A 16936-nucleotide genomic window follows, 5' to 3' on the forward strand; every position below is an offset into this window, starting at 1 on the left:
TTGAAGTAACAAAGTGTGTGATAGGAAGACATCGCAACCATGCGTTCAGTGACGGTATAAGCAAGTCGGAAGCAAGATTAGAGCGTCCACATCTGTGGAGTAACGGCTAGCGCGTCTGGTCGCCCGAGTTCGATTCCCGATCGGGGCAAGTTACCTGGTTGAGGTTTTTTTCCGGGGTTTTCCCTCAACCCAATATGAGCAAATGCTGGGTAACTTTTGGTGCTGGACCCCGGACGCCTTTCACCGTCATTATCACCATATCATTCAGACGCTAAATAACCTGAGATGTTGATACAGCGTCGTAAAATAACCTACTAAAAAAAGATTAGTGCGAAAGAAGGAAATGCACAACCGTCAGTATCTCTCTGTAACACTTTATTCATTTCATTCATTTATTTTATTCCATAGATCTTACATGAGCAATGAAGCTTTAAGATGTGGAACGAGTCAAAATTTTACAATATTACAATTACAATTTTTACAAATTTTTATAGTTTTACAATTTAGTAATTTTCTACAATTTTTACAATTTTGTGCAATTTTTTACAATATTTTGGCGAGATGTAGTGAGATGAGGTGAGGTCCGAGGATTCGCCAAAATATTACCCGGCATTTGCCTTTTGGTTTGGGGAAAACCTCGGAAAAACCCAACCCAATCAAATCAGAGGGGGGTAATCTAATCAAAGGAGTTGATGCCAAGGACTCGCCATTACTGAACTTTAGTGCAGTTATGAAGACTATACAGGGAGTCCAAAAGTCTTGATCCATTTTGTTGAAAGCATGGACCAACGTTAATGATTGTTACATATGTTATTTGTCAGAAGCCTATGTACAATATTCAATACAGTTCAATCTGCCACCCTTCCATTTCGAAACACTGCTCCCAGCGTTGCACTGTCGCTCTAAAAATATTACGAAGCTTGCTTGGTGCAATAGCTGGTACTGCTTCTTAAATGCGTTGCTGTGAATGAGGAAGGTCACGAATCTTTTTCTTGTACACATGGGATTTAATAAAACCCCAAGCAAAAAAAAAAAAAAAAAAATCAAGTGAGGTTAAGTCCGGTGAACGTGGCGTCCGCAGTCTTGGTGCAGCTCTGCCGATCCATCGATCCGAAAAGGTTTCATTCAGATATCACTCACAACCATAGCGAAGTGGGGTGAAGCACTATCTTGCTGAAAGACAACAAAGTGTAAAACACCATCCTGAGTAAGCTGTGGTTCTAGGAATTGTTGAAGCATGTTTAAGTATGTGACTCCAATGACTGTGGATTCTTGAAACATGTATGGACCATACAGTTTTGTTGCTGTTACACCTAACCACACAGTAGTTTTGGGTATATTCCTTTGCCATTCGTAAGTAGCATTAGGTTGCTCGTTAGCCCATATTCGACAGTTATGCCCATGGATGGGCAACTCGTGCTTCCAAAGTGCTAAAAACCTAATAATAATAATAATAATAATAATAATAATAATAATAATAATAATAATAATATTAACCCTAATAATAATACTAATAATAATATTAACCCTAATAGTAATAATAATAATATTAATATTAATCCTAATAATAATAATAATACTAATAATAATATTAATCCTAATAGTAGTAGTAATAGTAATAATAATAATAATAATAATATTAACCCTAATAATAATAATACTAATAATAATATTAATCCTAATAGTAGTAGTAATAGTAATAATAATAATAATAATAATAATAATAATATTAACCCTAATAATAATAATACTAATAATAATATTAACCCTAATAGTAATAATAATAGTAATAATAATAATATTAATATTAATCCTAATAATAATACTAATAATAATATTAATCCTAATAGTAGTAGTAATAGTAATAATAATAATAATAATAATAATAATAATAATAATAATAATAATAATAATAATAACCCCAATAATAATAATAATATTAACCCTAATAATAATAATACTAATAATAATATTAACCCTAATAGTAATAATAATAGTAATAATAATAGTAATAATAATAATATTAACATTAATCCTAATAATAATAATACTAATAATAATATTAATCCTAATAGTAGTAGTAATAGTAATAATAATAATAATAATAATATTAACCCTAATAATAATAATACTAATAATAATATTAACCCTAATAGTAATAATAATATTAATATTAATCCTAATAATAATAATACTAATAATAATATTAATCCTAATAGTAGTAGTAATAGTAATAATAATAATAATAATATTAACCCTAATAGTAATAATAATAATAATAATAATATTAACCCTAATAATAATAATACTAATAATAATATTAACCCTAATAGTAATAATAATAGTAATAATAATAATATTAATATTAATTCTAATAATAATAATAATAATAATAATACTAATAATAATATTAATCCTAATAGTAGTAGTAATAGTAATAATAATAATAATAATAATAATAATAATAATAATAATATTAACCCTAATAATAATAATACTAATAATAATATTAACCCTAATAGTAATAATAATAGTAATAATAATATTAATATTAATCCTAATAATAATACTAATAATAATATTAATCATAATAGTAGTAGTAATAATAATAATAATAATAATAATAATAATAATAATAATAATAACTCTGAGTATGATGGAGTTGTGTGGTGTGCAGTTTAAATAATTGCTAGAGCTGAAAGTGTAACAGCACACACAGAGTTCTAAACTTAGCATCTGCAGACGTTCCCACAAAACAATAAGTTTCAGAATGTTAGTTGTAGACAATACCTTCCCCTACGTGTGATCTTGAAGCAGATTTACACAGAGTTCATTCCATTTCAAAGGAGTCTGTAAATTATATGTCGCTTTATCGGCGCTGCTCTGACGTAGTTCCTCCAGCGTTGCTACGCTACAGGCCTACCAAGAAGCCAGCCGCTTCAAAGCGGAGTGAGACATTATGCCAACACTTCTAATTTGCTGCATTCAGATCTGTCGGTGTCGAACATACATATTGCTTCATGTAGTGACACGGCCTTGTGCATAATACTCATTGCAGCATTTCGCTCGCTATATCTTTCTTACAGGAACCGCCATTTTGTTAAGCTGCACCCATGCTGAAGTTAATAAACAATATTCGTTGATAATTTATAACGTCAGAGTGTATAACATGGATGTTAGGAAGCATAGAATACTCATAGTACTGAGTGCAACATTTGCTGGTTTATACAGGGACATCATTTTATTTTTACTTGCATTTTTATTGTACCTGCATTTCTGAATGTACTTCACTCTCACCCCTTCACTAATGTCCTTGCTCCCGTCAGACACACAAACTTACGGCCGCTGTTGCATTCGAAGTCTTAAAGCAGTGAAGTAAACACTGCAGTGTATAGTGTGTTTCAGAAATATGATTGCGTTTTCTATAGAAGAAAGAACCTATATTAATAATATCGTACTAAAAATTATATTCAAGAAACGATAAATTCAATTTCAGAGAATATGCTTCAAAATGTTTTTAATAATATGCGTACTGAATTGAAGCCTGCATTGTAATGAACGGCAACCATTTTCAGCAACTTGTTTAAAAATTCAGATTAGCTTTTTTGAATTGAGGTGGCTAGAAGCAAAGGAATGCTAGTGAAATTTGTAATAACATGAGTTAAGTGCATCCAGTGTAAGCAAAAGTATCTAAAATTTTAGTGGAAAAGGGATGTTTTAATCGCATCACACATTAAAATTTAAATAAAAATTTCACCGATTTTACGAAAGCTTAAATATTTAAACCCCATTTTCTCAAAAGTAACTTAAGTGCACTTACAGCCCTTTACTTATGACCCCCTCAATTTAAATGCACTCTCTATATTGTATGTTAACACCAATAATTAATATGCTAAATAAAGTAGACATTACATAACGAACATAGCTGCCTGAAAAGTTGAGTTTTTGAAAAAAAAAATGTTACTACTCTACTGTATTTTGATAAATTCCGTAAAAGTGATGATAAAACTGAAAATCTTAATATCGTATTTCCCTACAACATAAATGGATACACTACTTTTCTCTCCTCCTATACCTAGTAAAATGATTTGTTTACATATTGCACTAGTAACATCAAACTCTTGTAATGGAAGGGGGCAACAGTGTTTCCGAGTATAGCCAGGTTAATGTTAAAAATGTTGGTAAAAATAAAGTGATGTCCCTGTATCTGTTACTGTAAATGTACGAAGACCGGTAAATCTTAGAATTTACCGGTATAACCTAACATTTACCGTTGTAGTGCGGTAAAACCCCAAAATATCTTATTAGATGCATACATTTTGAACTTTTACCAAGAAATGTTGGTAAATTTTAGGATTTACCGATGCGAGCTAGTAAAAGCTAGATCGAAGAATCCAGAACGAAGAATCCCGCCTTCGTTGTGCAGATTCAGACATGTTTACAGGGGTGAAGCGGTTCCGAGAGGCTGCCAAAGAAGGTCTTAAAATGCAAGCGAAGAAAATGAAAGCAGCTACTTGTAACAAAGTTCCTAAATTTTTAGTCTGATAGAATGTGAGAATCAAAGTACCGGATGCAAAAATTGACGCAAAATCAATAATATCAGTGATCATAAATATTTAAGATGAGTTTTATCAACTTGGTACCAAAGCTGGCAAACTGAAGTCATTGTACTCTAGGAACCAATTTATATTGTGTAAAGAAAATTTTATCAGCATTGAAGAATTAGGAAAAGAAGGAATTAGTGTACGGGAAGTGGTTGGCCAACTATCTTTCGTTGGAGGACAAGGGTTCAAAAAGTGTAAATGTTTAAAAAGTGTTCAACAAAAAAGTGCTTCATAATGTTTGTTTTACTTTATTTGTGGACCTGGACTGTTTGAGGAGATGTAAAGGCATTGTTAATTTTTATATAAAATATTATAACAGACAGTGGTTAAAATTATAATATTTTTCACTATTTTTAATATAGAATATTGTTTATTATACTCACATTAGAATGTATGCATATTTAAATTACTTAAATTAAAAATAAATACAAATCATTTCAGTCATTGCTGAGGTGATTTTTATTTATGTTTTTAAGTAGATCCCAAAACAACAATAAAAGATGAATTGAAAATAGATATGTAGAAGTGCGAAGAACGGCAAATCTTAGTAAAGATTCTTTTTACTTCTTTAATACGATTTTACCACAGCTGATCGGTAAGTCCTGAGATTTACCAACATCTCTTGGTAAAAGTTCAAAATGTATACATCTAATAAGATATTTCGGGGTTTTACCGCACCGTAATGGTAAATGTTAGGTTATACCGGTAAATTCTAAGATTTACCGGTCTTCGTACATTTACAGTAACATATACAGGGTGCGTCAGAAAGAACGGATGGATTTCACATGGCAAGAAAATTGTAAAGATTCATCAAATCAAAAATTTATTGTTATCAACATATTCACCAATACATGCAGTTTATTTATGTAAAACAACATTATCCATATGATGTCCTTGGCTTTCAATACAGGCATCGAGGCGTTTTCTGATGTTCGCCATCACTTTCACAGTCATAGCTGGTGCAATTGCCACGATTTCTTCACGAATCGCTGTCTTCAGTTCGTCCAGTGTATATGATCGATGTTTACAAACTTACGCCTTCAAATGGTCCCAAAGAAAGAAGTCGCAGGGCGCGAGATCTTACCGTAGCCTCGGACAATCTCAGTGCAATAGAATTTCGTCCAGGTGATTTCTTCTTTAATGTTGAACCTGTGATACGAAATGAAGCCTCCCACCGCAAAATTGTATTCCGAGTTGGAATCCTAGCGTGACATCCGATGTCGAAATGAGTCCTGAGTGGCGATCACAGACTCTTCATTTTTCAAAAATGTCTCTACGATGAAAGCACGTTGTACACCAGACCAACACCATGTTCTCAACTGAAACTGCATTCTCTGGCTGACCCAACAGTCGTGGTCGCCTTCACTATATCTCTCTCCTCGTTGCGTATCGATAGTTTGAAATCCATCCGTTCTTTCTGACGCACCCTTTACAACTTGAAGGATGAAATTAAAATCTTGGCAAAAAAAAAAGATTGTACAGAGTGGGTCATAGAATGATGTCACGTTTCATGTCTTTATTGCATGGCTTTGAAACATCTGAAAGTCATAAACGTATCTACGGAAACAATTTAATAAACAACAATGGCAGATAAAGACCTTTTGAATTTTGAACGAGGTAAAATTTTTTTGTTGTATGCTGATCTGAACAGTGCTACATTAGTTGAGAGGCGTTTTGAAACTCACTGTAACTCAATGAGGGTACCAGACAGAAACTCTAGGGTATGTTTTTTAAAACGAATACTTTGACTGGTGACAAGTCGACAACGAAATGAGAGACAAGTGACAAATTGAGTAATTTTTTTTATTGAAATTTCTTTAACAAGCTCGTCAAGTGACTATAAATTGTTGACAAATTTGGTAGGTAAGATGACAAATCACAATATAGCATTACTTCATAGCATTACACACACAAACGCACGCACGCACACAAATAAAGATAAAGGTCTGAAATTCTGTACCGCTAAATGTAGTCTTAAATAGTGTGTATACGAAATTTCGTCTAATTTGGTTTAAGAATGTGTGAATTATTAACATTTTTGTAAATTCAATTTTTTAAATCGCTGTTATTCCTACAAATTTTTAACATTATTGCTTAAAATTCCATCCTTATATCTTTGTAACGCACCAAAACAAAGCTTATTATCCAATGTTTTCATTTCTTTTACCCCCCAAGAAAAGAAAAGAAAAACATTTATATTGTTACCTCTAAAAACAGTAAACAATTAGCAACTACTAATAACAAATTAATATTAAAAATGTGAGATTTAACGAAAACCCTGATAGTACAGATCCAGAAACAAAATTTGGGCAAAGTTCCAGTTACAACATACTGCGCATGCTCAGTAAGTAGTATGTTGTAAGTCAATACTAGGCACCAAGAGCGAATTCTACTCTCTCACTGGGAGTCATAATATGACTTCTCTTCAATTCCTTTCTTCCTCGCCGAACACCGCGCAGCGTTGGTGCATTGACGGATGAATATTAAGCGTCCCCGTTTAGAGTTTGGATTCGCTCCCGATGCCCAGCCCGATTATAAGTGGAACTTGGAAAATTGAGGTGGCCCAGATTTTGTTTCTGGGTCTACATGTTTCGTTACTTACTTACTTATTGGCTTTTAAGGAACCCGGAGGTTCATTGCCGCCCTCACATAAGCCCGCCATTGGTCCCTATCCTGAGCAAGATTAATCCATTCTCTATCATCATATCCCACCTCCCTCAAATCCATTTTAATATTATCTTCCCATCTACGTCTCGGCCTCCCCAAAGGTCTTTTTCCCTCCGGCCTCCCAACTAACATTCTATATGCATTTCTGGATTCGCCCATACGTGCTACACGCCCTGCCCATCACAAACGTCTAGATTTAATGTTCCTAATTATTTCAGGTGAAGAATACAATTCGTGCAGTTCTGTGTTGTGTAACTTTCTCCATTCTCCTGTAACTTCATCCCTCTTAGCTCCAAATATTTTCCTAAGCACCTTATTCTCAAACACCCTTAACCTATGTTCCTCTCTCAAAGTGAGAGTCCAAGTTTCACAACCATACAGTACAACCGGTAATATAACTGTTTTATAAATTCTAACTTTCAGATTTTTGGACAGCAGACAGGATGATAAGAGCTTCTCAACCGAATAATAACACGCATTTCCCATATTTATTCTGTGTTTAATTTTCTTCCGAGTATCATTCATATTTGTTACTGTTGCTCCCAGGTATTGAATTTTTCCACCTCTTCAAAGGATAAATTTCCAATTTTTATATCTCCATTTCGTACAATATTCTCGTCACGAGACATAATCATATACTTTGTCTTTTCGGGATTTACTTACAAACCTATTTCTTTATTTGCTTCAAGTAAAATTCCCGTATTTTCTCTAATCGTTTGTGGATTTTCTCCTAACCACAACAACAACAACAACAATAACGATAATAATAATAATAATAATAATAATAATAATAATAATAATTTATTTATTTATACTGGCAGAGTTAAGGCACTCTTACACTCTACCAGGTCATAAAGTAGCCTATACAAGCAGTGAAAATTTAACAAAAAGTTAAAGAACAGAATACTAACATATTACAAAAAAGAATTATAATAGCATAATAAAATCGACACTAAACAACATGAAAATAATACCATGATAGAAAAAAGAAAGTAAAGTACATTGGGATATAATAAAAGCAACTCATTTAGTACAAATAGTTAATATGGAAAACGTAAGGAAGAATATAACAAAATGGAATGTAATAAAATAATAATAAAAAAGGAAAAGAAATACGAAAATTAAATAAAATTCACAATAAAAGGGTATGATAATAAACGCAGAAGATGCTCTTTTTTCTATTAAAAGCTTCCTTGCCATTGCTATCCTCCTTTTGACTTCCTGACAGCAGCTCATGTTACTGCTTATAGTACGTCCCAAGTATTTGAAGCTGTCCACTTGCTCTACTGCTTCATTTAGAATTCGCAAGTTTACTTTATTTTTATTCCGACAGCCATGGTCTTCGTCTTGTTTGCATTTATCTTCATTCCATACTGCTCACAGCTGTTATTTAGCTCCAGTAGCATATCCTTTAGTATCATCTCTTCTTCTGCTAACAACGCCATATTATCAGCAAATCTTAAGCACTTTCTTCTTCTTCTTCTTCCTCTTCCTCTTCTTCTTCTTCTTCTTCTTCTTCTTCTTCCATGTTCTGAAAACAGTTTTTCACTAAATCCTCCAAGTAGATATGATCAGGGTAGATGATAAAGGGCATCCTTGTCGTACTCCTCTCTCTATTTCACTTCCTTCTGACATTTCTTCTCCTATCCTGACTTTGACTGGTTGTTTCATATACAGGTTCCTGAACAACCTCCTGTCTTTTTTTTTACTACAATTATTATATTTGACGTGACTGATCCCGAATATATTGACTTGTTTATACTTATATGAAAAAGGTCCGACAAGTACTTAGGAGAAACGGCTGTTCACAGACAGACAGACAGCTCAAAATCACTTTTTCATGTCTTATACCCGTATGCTATTCATATTCCACACCTAAATGAACGCTACCTGTATCTCGGTCTCGTGTCAGATTAAAAATAAAATATCAAGCCTCGGCACTGCAAAGAAATAAAGAAGAATGGAACAAATTAGGAAAGAAAAGAAGATGATTCATATTTTAAAATGTATTTCGTATCCCAGTTAACATAGTTGAATTTCTGACTTCTCCTTCTACTATAGTTACCACTGAGATCGGTTTTATGTCCATCACAATGCACTCCGATTGGCCGAGTAATAGCGAAACGTTTATATAAAAAACGTCACTTCTTCCCCTCCTGGGGAAATAGTCTGCTGTTATGTATGATTGTGATTTGGGAGCATCGAACAAGTAGTGAATCATCTGAGACTGGGAGTTTCAGTTCGTACGCGTATTCGGTTTGTATCGTGTTATGGCTAATTCTATTTCGGGCTATCGCAAACTATTTTAGTGGTTGTCTTTTAGATTTTATTGGTGTGAACTGAATTTATTTTCGTGAAATGTGTTTATCTTGATAATTTGTGAGCATGGGAGATGATAGTGATGGAAAGAAGGGCTGCAAATTGCTACGGACGCATCACCTTTAAGGTAAGGTTCTCCATATTATAAAATGTCGTATTGTCACGTAAGCCTTCAGGTCAGTTTATTCGTGTTATTGAAATGCTATGATTTATAAATAACATTTGAAATCATGGAATCGTTGTAGTGTTGAAAAATTTGAAAGGAAATTGAGATAAAATTATAGCCTATTCAAATGCATAATTTAAAAGATACTTACTTACTGGTTTTTAAGGAACAAGGAGGTTCATTGCCGCCCTCACATAAGCCCGCCATTGGTCCCTATCCTGAGCAAGATTAATCCATTCTCTATCATCATATCCCACCTCCCTCAAATCAATTTTAATATTATCTTCACATCTACGTCTCGGCCTCCATAAAGGTCTTTTTCCCTCCGACTTCCCAACTAACACTCTATATGCATTTCTGGATTCGCCCATACGTGCTACATGCCCTGCCCATCTCAAACGTCTGGATTTAATGTTCCTAATTATGTCAGGTGAAGAATACAATGCGTGCAGTTCTGTGTTGTGTAACTTTCTCCATTTTCCTGTAACTTCATCCCTCTTAGCCCCAAATATTTTCCTAAGCGCCTTATTCTCAGACATCCTTAACTTATTTTCCTCTCTCAAAGTGAGAGTCCAAGTTTCACAACCATAAAGAATAACCGGTAATATAACTGTTTTATAAATTCTAACTTTCAGATTTTTTGACAGCAGACTGGATGATAAAAGCTTCTCAACCGAATAATAACAGGCATTTCCCATATTTATTCTGTGTTTAATTTCCTCCCGAGTATCATTTATATTTGTTACTGTTGCTCCAAGATATTTGAACTTCTCCACCTCTTCAAAAGATAAATTTCCAATTTTTATATTTCCATTTCGTACAATATTCTCGTCACGAGACACAATAATATACTTTGTCTTTTCGGGATTTACTTCCAAACCTATCTCTTTACTTGCTTCCAGTAAAATTCCCGTGTTTTCCCTAATCGTTTGTGGATTTTCTCCTAACATATTCACGTCATCCGCATAGACAAGCAGCTGATGTAACCCGTTTCTCTCTTAAAAGATAATTGGGTAAATCTTTCTTACGTCCCAGCCAGTACAGGAACTTGATAAAATATCTTGAAAATACCTTGGATTTGAAGTACTGATTAGTAGAAATTGATGTGATCACTGGGAGAGCTCTACAAAAACGAAAGTTTCAACTAGGATGGGAGGACGCATTTTTTTGCTGCCAGTATGATGAGAATATTAAATGCATGATTTGTTCACAAGTATTACGAGGAATACGGCATTATACTACTTGTCACTCATGAAACATTAAAAGGTTGTGTTATTATTATTATTATTATTATTATTATTATTATTATTATTATTATTATTATCATCTCTGTACGTCAATCCTTTTTCAGTAGATGTACGAATAATGCGGTTAGATCTTCAATTTAAACTTACATATTTACAATGTAATGTTACAATGAAAGCTACCTGTAAGGGCTTGACTTACGTTGAACTTTTCAAATCTCTGCCAAAAAAATAAATATCCGAAGCTTCGTTCTTTCACTTGCTCTGTTGAAGCCATCTTCGCTACAACTTACGTTTATGAAACCTTATTTTCAACAATGAAAATATTAAAAAACCAAATTTAGATCACGACTGACAGACAAATACCTTCATGATCAACTATGACTGGCAGTAAGTGACATAATTCCTGATTTTGAAACTCTGTCGCAGACACATTCTGAAGTCAATTAATTTTAGGTTGTGATAATGTGACCTATGTTTTCTTATTCATTTCTTTCTTCGTTATACGTACTAAACATTAGTTTGTAACCTTATTTATAGTGTATAAAATTATAAATAATTGATTAAATGGTGATCTTACTCGTGTTAATTGTGTAAGCATGTGCGGCTTACAGCTGTTTCGGCGTTTCTTATCACCATCCTCAGAGTATACTAGATCTCGGCGTCATCTCGAACTTCGCTGCCTGTTGTGTGGGTGCGTTCGATTGTTGAAAAGTGTTGAAATGTGGTGTCAAATAGTGTGTGTGTTCTGAAAGTGACTTGTGTGTTGAGAATTTGATCAGGGTGTGTTTTAGTGTGTCTGTATATTTAATATTGTTCTAGTGTGTTGAGTTTTTGGTTTTTGGGCTGTATGTGTAGGATTTCCATGTCTGTATTTATGTTATTGTATGTGTGGTTAGCATTAGTTATGTGTTCGGCATATGTAGATGTATTGTGTCCTCTGGTTATTGCTTTAATGTGTTCTTTGTATCGAGTTTGGAATGATCTGCCTGTCTATCCTATGTAGAAATTGTCGCAGCTATTGCATATGAGTTTGTATACGCCTGTATGGTTGTATTTATTTGTTTGTGTTGTTTGTGTGTTGAGACGTCTTTGTAGTGTGTTTTCTGTTCTGTATGCTGTTTTCTGAATGAGGATGCGATTTGTGTGTGTTTTTGTTTTTGTATGTTAGTGTGATGTATTTCTTGTGTTTGTGTTGTGTTTTGTGTGTTTGTGTTTGTTGAGTTTTTGTTTTGTCTTCGTTATGATGTTGTCTATTATGTTTGGATTGTAACCGTTTTCTTGTGCTATGTATTTGATTATATTCACTTCTTCATTGTAGTGTTGTTGGCTCATGAGTATGTTGAGTAATCTGTGTACCATTGTCCTGAATGCAGCATGTTTGTGTTATGTGGGGTGATTAGATGTGTTGTGCATGTGTGTGGTGGTGGTGGTTGGTTTTCTGTATATTTTGAAGGTGTGTTTGTTGTTATCTTTTGTTATAGTGATGTCTAGGAAATTTATGGAGTTATTGTTCTCGAGTTCCAGTGTGTATTGGAGTTTTGGGTGTATATAATAGTAATATGCGTTACAAGAGCGGTATGTTGAAGTTTTCATGTTCGAGGAAAAGTTTGAAAAAGCTCAACTACGTTTCGCTTTTTTAATTTCCGAGAATTGAAAGAAAACATACCGCTCGTGTATCGTACATTATTTTGTGCGAAGATAGTTTATTATATACCTGAAAGAGGAATTTCTAATTAGTTGCAATGAAATCTCCATCTTGGTTTCTGTTCAATGACGGCAAATTTGGAAAACAAAAATATCTATCTTCAACAATGTTGCTTTAAAATGTTTTCTGTGTTTACTATACTCCAGCAGGCCGTGATGTAGTCTGTCTTTTTTTCTCCAGTCTATAAATGCGAACTTAAAACAAACGGTAAGGTTATGTAATGATTTATTTTTCATTTTAATATTTTAACAATATTATTTATATAACATATTGCAGTAATAACATCGGCATCTGGAATCTTGTTGATTTTTTCACGGCTTCCTTAATCGAATGCAGTAACTTTAGTGGAGTTGTAGAGTTTACTTAATTTTTTCGAATATTTAAAAACAATAATTAGCAGTGCAATTTAGGTGAAATTGCAGTGGTAAGTTTCCAATTTATGATTATTACTATATTGAACGTCTCTAAAAATAATATGTTAAAAGCCTAAAGCAGTAAAATCAATATGTCACTTAAGCGGTAAGAAGAGGGAAATTGTAATGTGTGTTAGGTTGGGAATACTGAATGTGGAATTTCACACTTTCCGCAGATTGGTTTTGTGCGGAAACCAAGCAAATACGCACGATCTCGCACAAAATTATATTTAAGTGCTTGACGTAATAAGTCACTTCCCCTTCGGGTGTCCGCCTCCCTCCATAGGTGCTATGCACGTTGCAGGTTACACAGTGGCTCGGCGCACGATCACATTTTCGCCACTGCTGCTGTATGGGATAGTTTATTAAGAATTTGTCTATTTTTTGTCTGTTTCCATGAATAATAAATGCCTATTTCACTGCCTATTTTCACTATTTTAGTGCCTATGTGCCTGCCTATTTTAACAAAGACAAATGCCTAAACATCCGGGCCCTAGTTATCAGTAATGGGCCTCAGTATGGCCGACGTGCAGAGTCGTCCTAATCCGCCCGTGACCTAACCTATACTGTTTTCGCTGTAAGAAAAATCCTAATGTAAACATAAGCACGTGGCTGTCATACCCGTGATTGGCTCCCAGTCGAAACACTCACACGACGCAGGAAAATATAGTTCGTATTTGGAAACCACAATCTTGTATTATTTGAATGTAAAAAATTGAATTCTAGTTGTTAAATATGATGAAACATATAACTTCACTCATATGTAAAACGCTATGCAAAAGAAAAGCTACTTTTATATTTTTTATGTACTATAAACGCGGATGAATACCAACAGTAATACCGAGGTAGTCTGTTCTTGTAACAAGCTGGCGTCACTTGAGCTCCTAGTTGTTCACGTAAGCACATGGTACTGTAGTATGGCTTCTGCACCTCAACTGTCCATTGTGAAGACATAAAACTTAAAAATAATTTAATTGCAGTAATTATAAAGTAAATTTTTCCTAAGCAAACGAATGATAGTAGTGAGGTTAGGTCTACTTGACAAGTACCGTAACGGAAAATGTTTAACATGAAACAGAATGTACAACAGTAGGCGGGAACACGTACTGAGAGTCCATGGCGCCAAACATTGGCCAATGAAGGCTCACTTCAGTCACGTGCTATTGTTTACATTAGGATTTTTCTTACAGCGAAAAGATTATATGTTATCAGTACTGGCTAGCGTAATGACAGACGTACAAACGACGTAACAGTGTGGAAAAACAAATAGGCTGGGCTACTATCTAAGAAGAAACTACCTACTGAAGGATGCACTGGAAGGAATGGGGAAACGGGAGGAAAGTTTAGAGTAGAAGAAAATATTAGATGATAGACAACATTAAGATATATGAATCGTATGGGGAGGCTAAGAGGAAGGCGGAAAATAGGGTGAATCTTTACTACTGTACTGCCAGTATAGGAAATTAAAAACAAACACTGAAAATACCTTAGTTTTGTAGTGTGGATTAGTAGAAACTCGATGTGATCACTGGGAGAGCTGTGGTCCCACCCAACTCGCCCTAAATAGGTTCCTTACTTATATAGGAAAATCGTCGTACTTGAAGGAAGAAGGCGGCCATATTGCGTCGTTGTGACGTTATTTGAGGTGGAGTGGGAGAATGATTGCAGTGTCGCCAACTGTGGTAACCATTCATATTGTCTTACACACCTAACCTAACCTAACCTAACGTGCTTCGCACCTATTGTAACATTCCTAACGTTTAGCACACCTGTTGTAACATTCCTCACAGTTTCATTTCGTTTGCCGATATTGGCATCCCTGCTACGCGTCTGCTGGAACCATACTCCTCTTGGCTGGAACTTCAAGAGTCATCTAGTGGAAGTGAAGTGAAACTGCTATTCTGTTAATTACGATTCCGAATTTGTTTCTGTGTTATCTGCAAGAATTATTGTGTAATTGTAGTCATAATTCCATTTATATTCTACAATAAATGAACCGTTCAGAGCAGAAGTGGTGTAAGTCAAAATGGGTAATTAGGGTTAAAGTAAACATTCTGTAAAATACAGCGCAAAGTAGCAATTAATATTCAATTTATTTAAACTCTTAGGGCCGTATTCATAGACATTTTTAGCGCGGGTTTTCGGTGGATGATCAGCGTTTTTCGTATTCGTAAACCAGTGTTAGCGATAGGATATGATTTGAATTCTGTACAAGTAACCAGTCGATAGCCGGGGCTAGCTTAGTACGCTCGTAGCGCGTGCTGGGAAATGTCTATGAATAGCACCCTTAGTCAGTGGATAGCAAGAAGGACATATTAATTGCTACTTTGCGCTGTATATTACAGAATTTTTACTTAAACCTCATTACCCTATTTTGACTTACACCACTTTTGCTCTGAACGGCTCAAATATTGAAATGTGTCGTGGTTGAGATAAAAGTGTTCTAAATTGATTTACAGCGCCACAATCCCAGTGATAAACGTGTGAATATTCGTTAGGAGTCAGTTGGAAGTGGCTGTAGAGTAATAAAGATTGACCGAAAATAGAATAGATTGTAGAATGCTGGGTTTGCAGTGAAAGACCTGCCTTTATGCAAATAACTATGAATGAACGAATGAATATTTGACAAACATAGTATTACTTAAAAATTGTCGATTATATGGTACTGAATGGTAAATTCATTCAATTTTATCAGTGTTACTACAGGGACATCATTTTATTTTTACTAACATTTTTAATATTAACTTGCCTATACCTATGACTCAACGCCGTTTGCTACCCCCTCCACGACTGGAGTTCGATGATACTGACGTAATATACAAACAAATCACTTTACTAGGTATAGGAGGGAAGAAAAGTAGTTCATCCATTTACGTAAACTAGGAAATATTGCGCTTTTGAATTTGATAATTTTCATTAGGTTTTTGTTTAATCAAAATACAGTACAGTATTAACAATGAATGTTTTTACTCACGAACTGAGCTGTCCATGTGGACGTATTCATTATGCAGTGTATATTATACTGTCTACAGCACATTAGCGTACGATATAGAGAATGAAGTTAAAATGAAAAATAATCATAATATGGATATTTAAACACATTTTTTAAAATGGCGGCCATTCATTTCGATACAGGCTTCAGTTCTAATGTGCATATTATCGCACTATAGACTATTGTACCTAATCCCAATTACCAGTTTCGTTCTTCGTGCTAGTAACTCATGTTGAAATAATTCTGTATCTACTCTATAAAAGAGTATCTTACGTACTGTAAATTCAATCTTCACTTCTGCCCGATCCGAAAAGATAAAATTACTCAGACATACTATCTACTGTCCGTCCAAGTGGTTATGTCGTAGGGTCGTAGAAATGGAGATAATTACGTGACAGTTAATTACTTAACGAGGCCCGTTTTATTTAAGTTATTTTAAACAGTTGTATGATATTACGTAGACGTCCAATTCCTAACAGAAATGAATGTTTTCAGAAAAGAGCTAAGACAGCCCAGCCACTAGCTGGCGAATAAAACTGGTGTGGGAAACCGGTATACGATGTAGGCAAATGGACGACAGTACCTGTGCGAAAATGATTCAATATTGAAAGGTCTTTCGTCACTGGAAAACGCGAACATATTTTTGGAACGTACTGTTTACTATGACCGTAAGGCTACTATATATGGTCTTGGATCTGTGTGGAGGACGGTTGAACTTCATTAGTAGAAGGGGTGGCAGTGAAGTACATTCAAAAACTCAGGTACAATAAAAATTGAAGTAAAAATAAAATGGTGTCCCTGTATATTGTCGTACTTGAAGTAA

At 34.3% G+C, this 16936-nt stretch overlaps 1 protein-coding gene across 3 annotated transcripts in view; it reads left to right on the plus strand.

Moving 5' to 3' along the window:
* Nucleotides 1–9534: 9534 nt before the first annotated feature.
* Nucleotides 9535–16936, plus strand: part of LOC138696913 (uncharacterized) — a 2004918-nt gene continuing 1997516 nt past the window's right edge. For 2 of the 3 annotated variants that reach the window (XM_069822391.1, XM_069822394.1), the window contains exon 1: nt 9535–9717. The gene's annotated coding sequence lies outside the window, so the exon portion shown is untranslated. The remainder of the gene's footprint in view (nt 9718–16936) is intronic. The other variant, XM_069822395.1, reaches the window with a different exon arrangement.

The sequence above is a fragment of the Periplaneta americana genome, chromosome 3 (genome assembly GCF_040183065.1).
Source record: "Periplaneta americana isolate PAMFEO1 chromosome 3, P.americana_PAMFEO1_priV1, whole genome shotgun sequence".
Lineage (NCBI taxonomy): Eukaryota > Metazoa > Arthropoda > Insecta > Blattodea > Blattidae > Periplaneta > Periplaneta americana.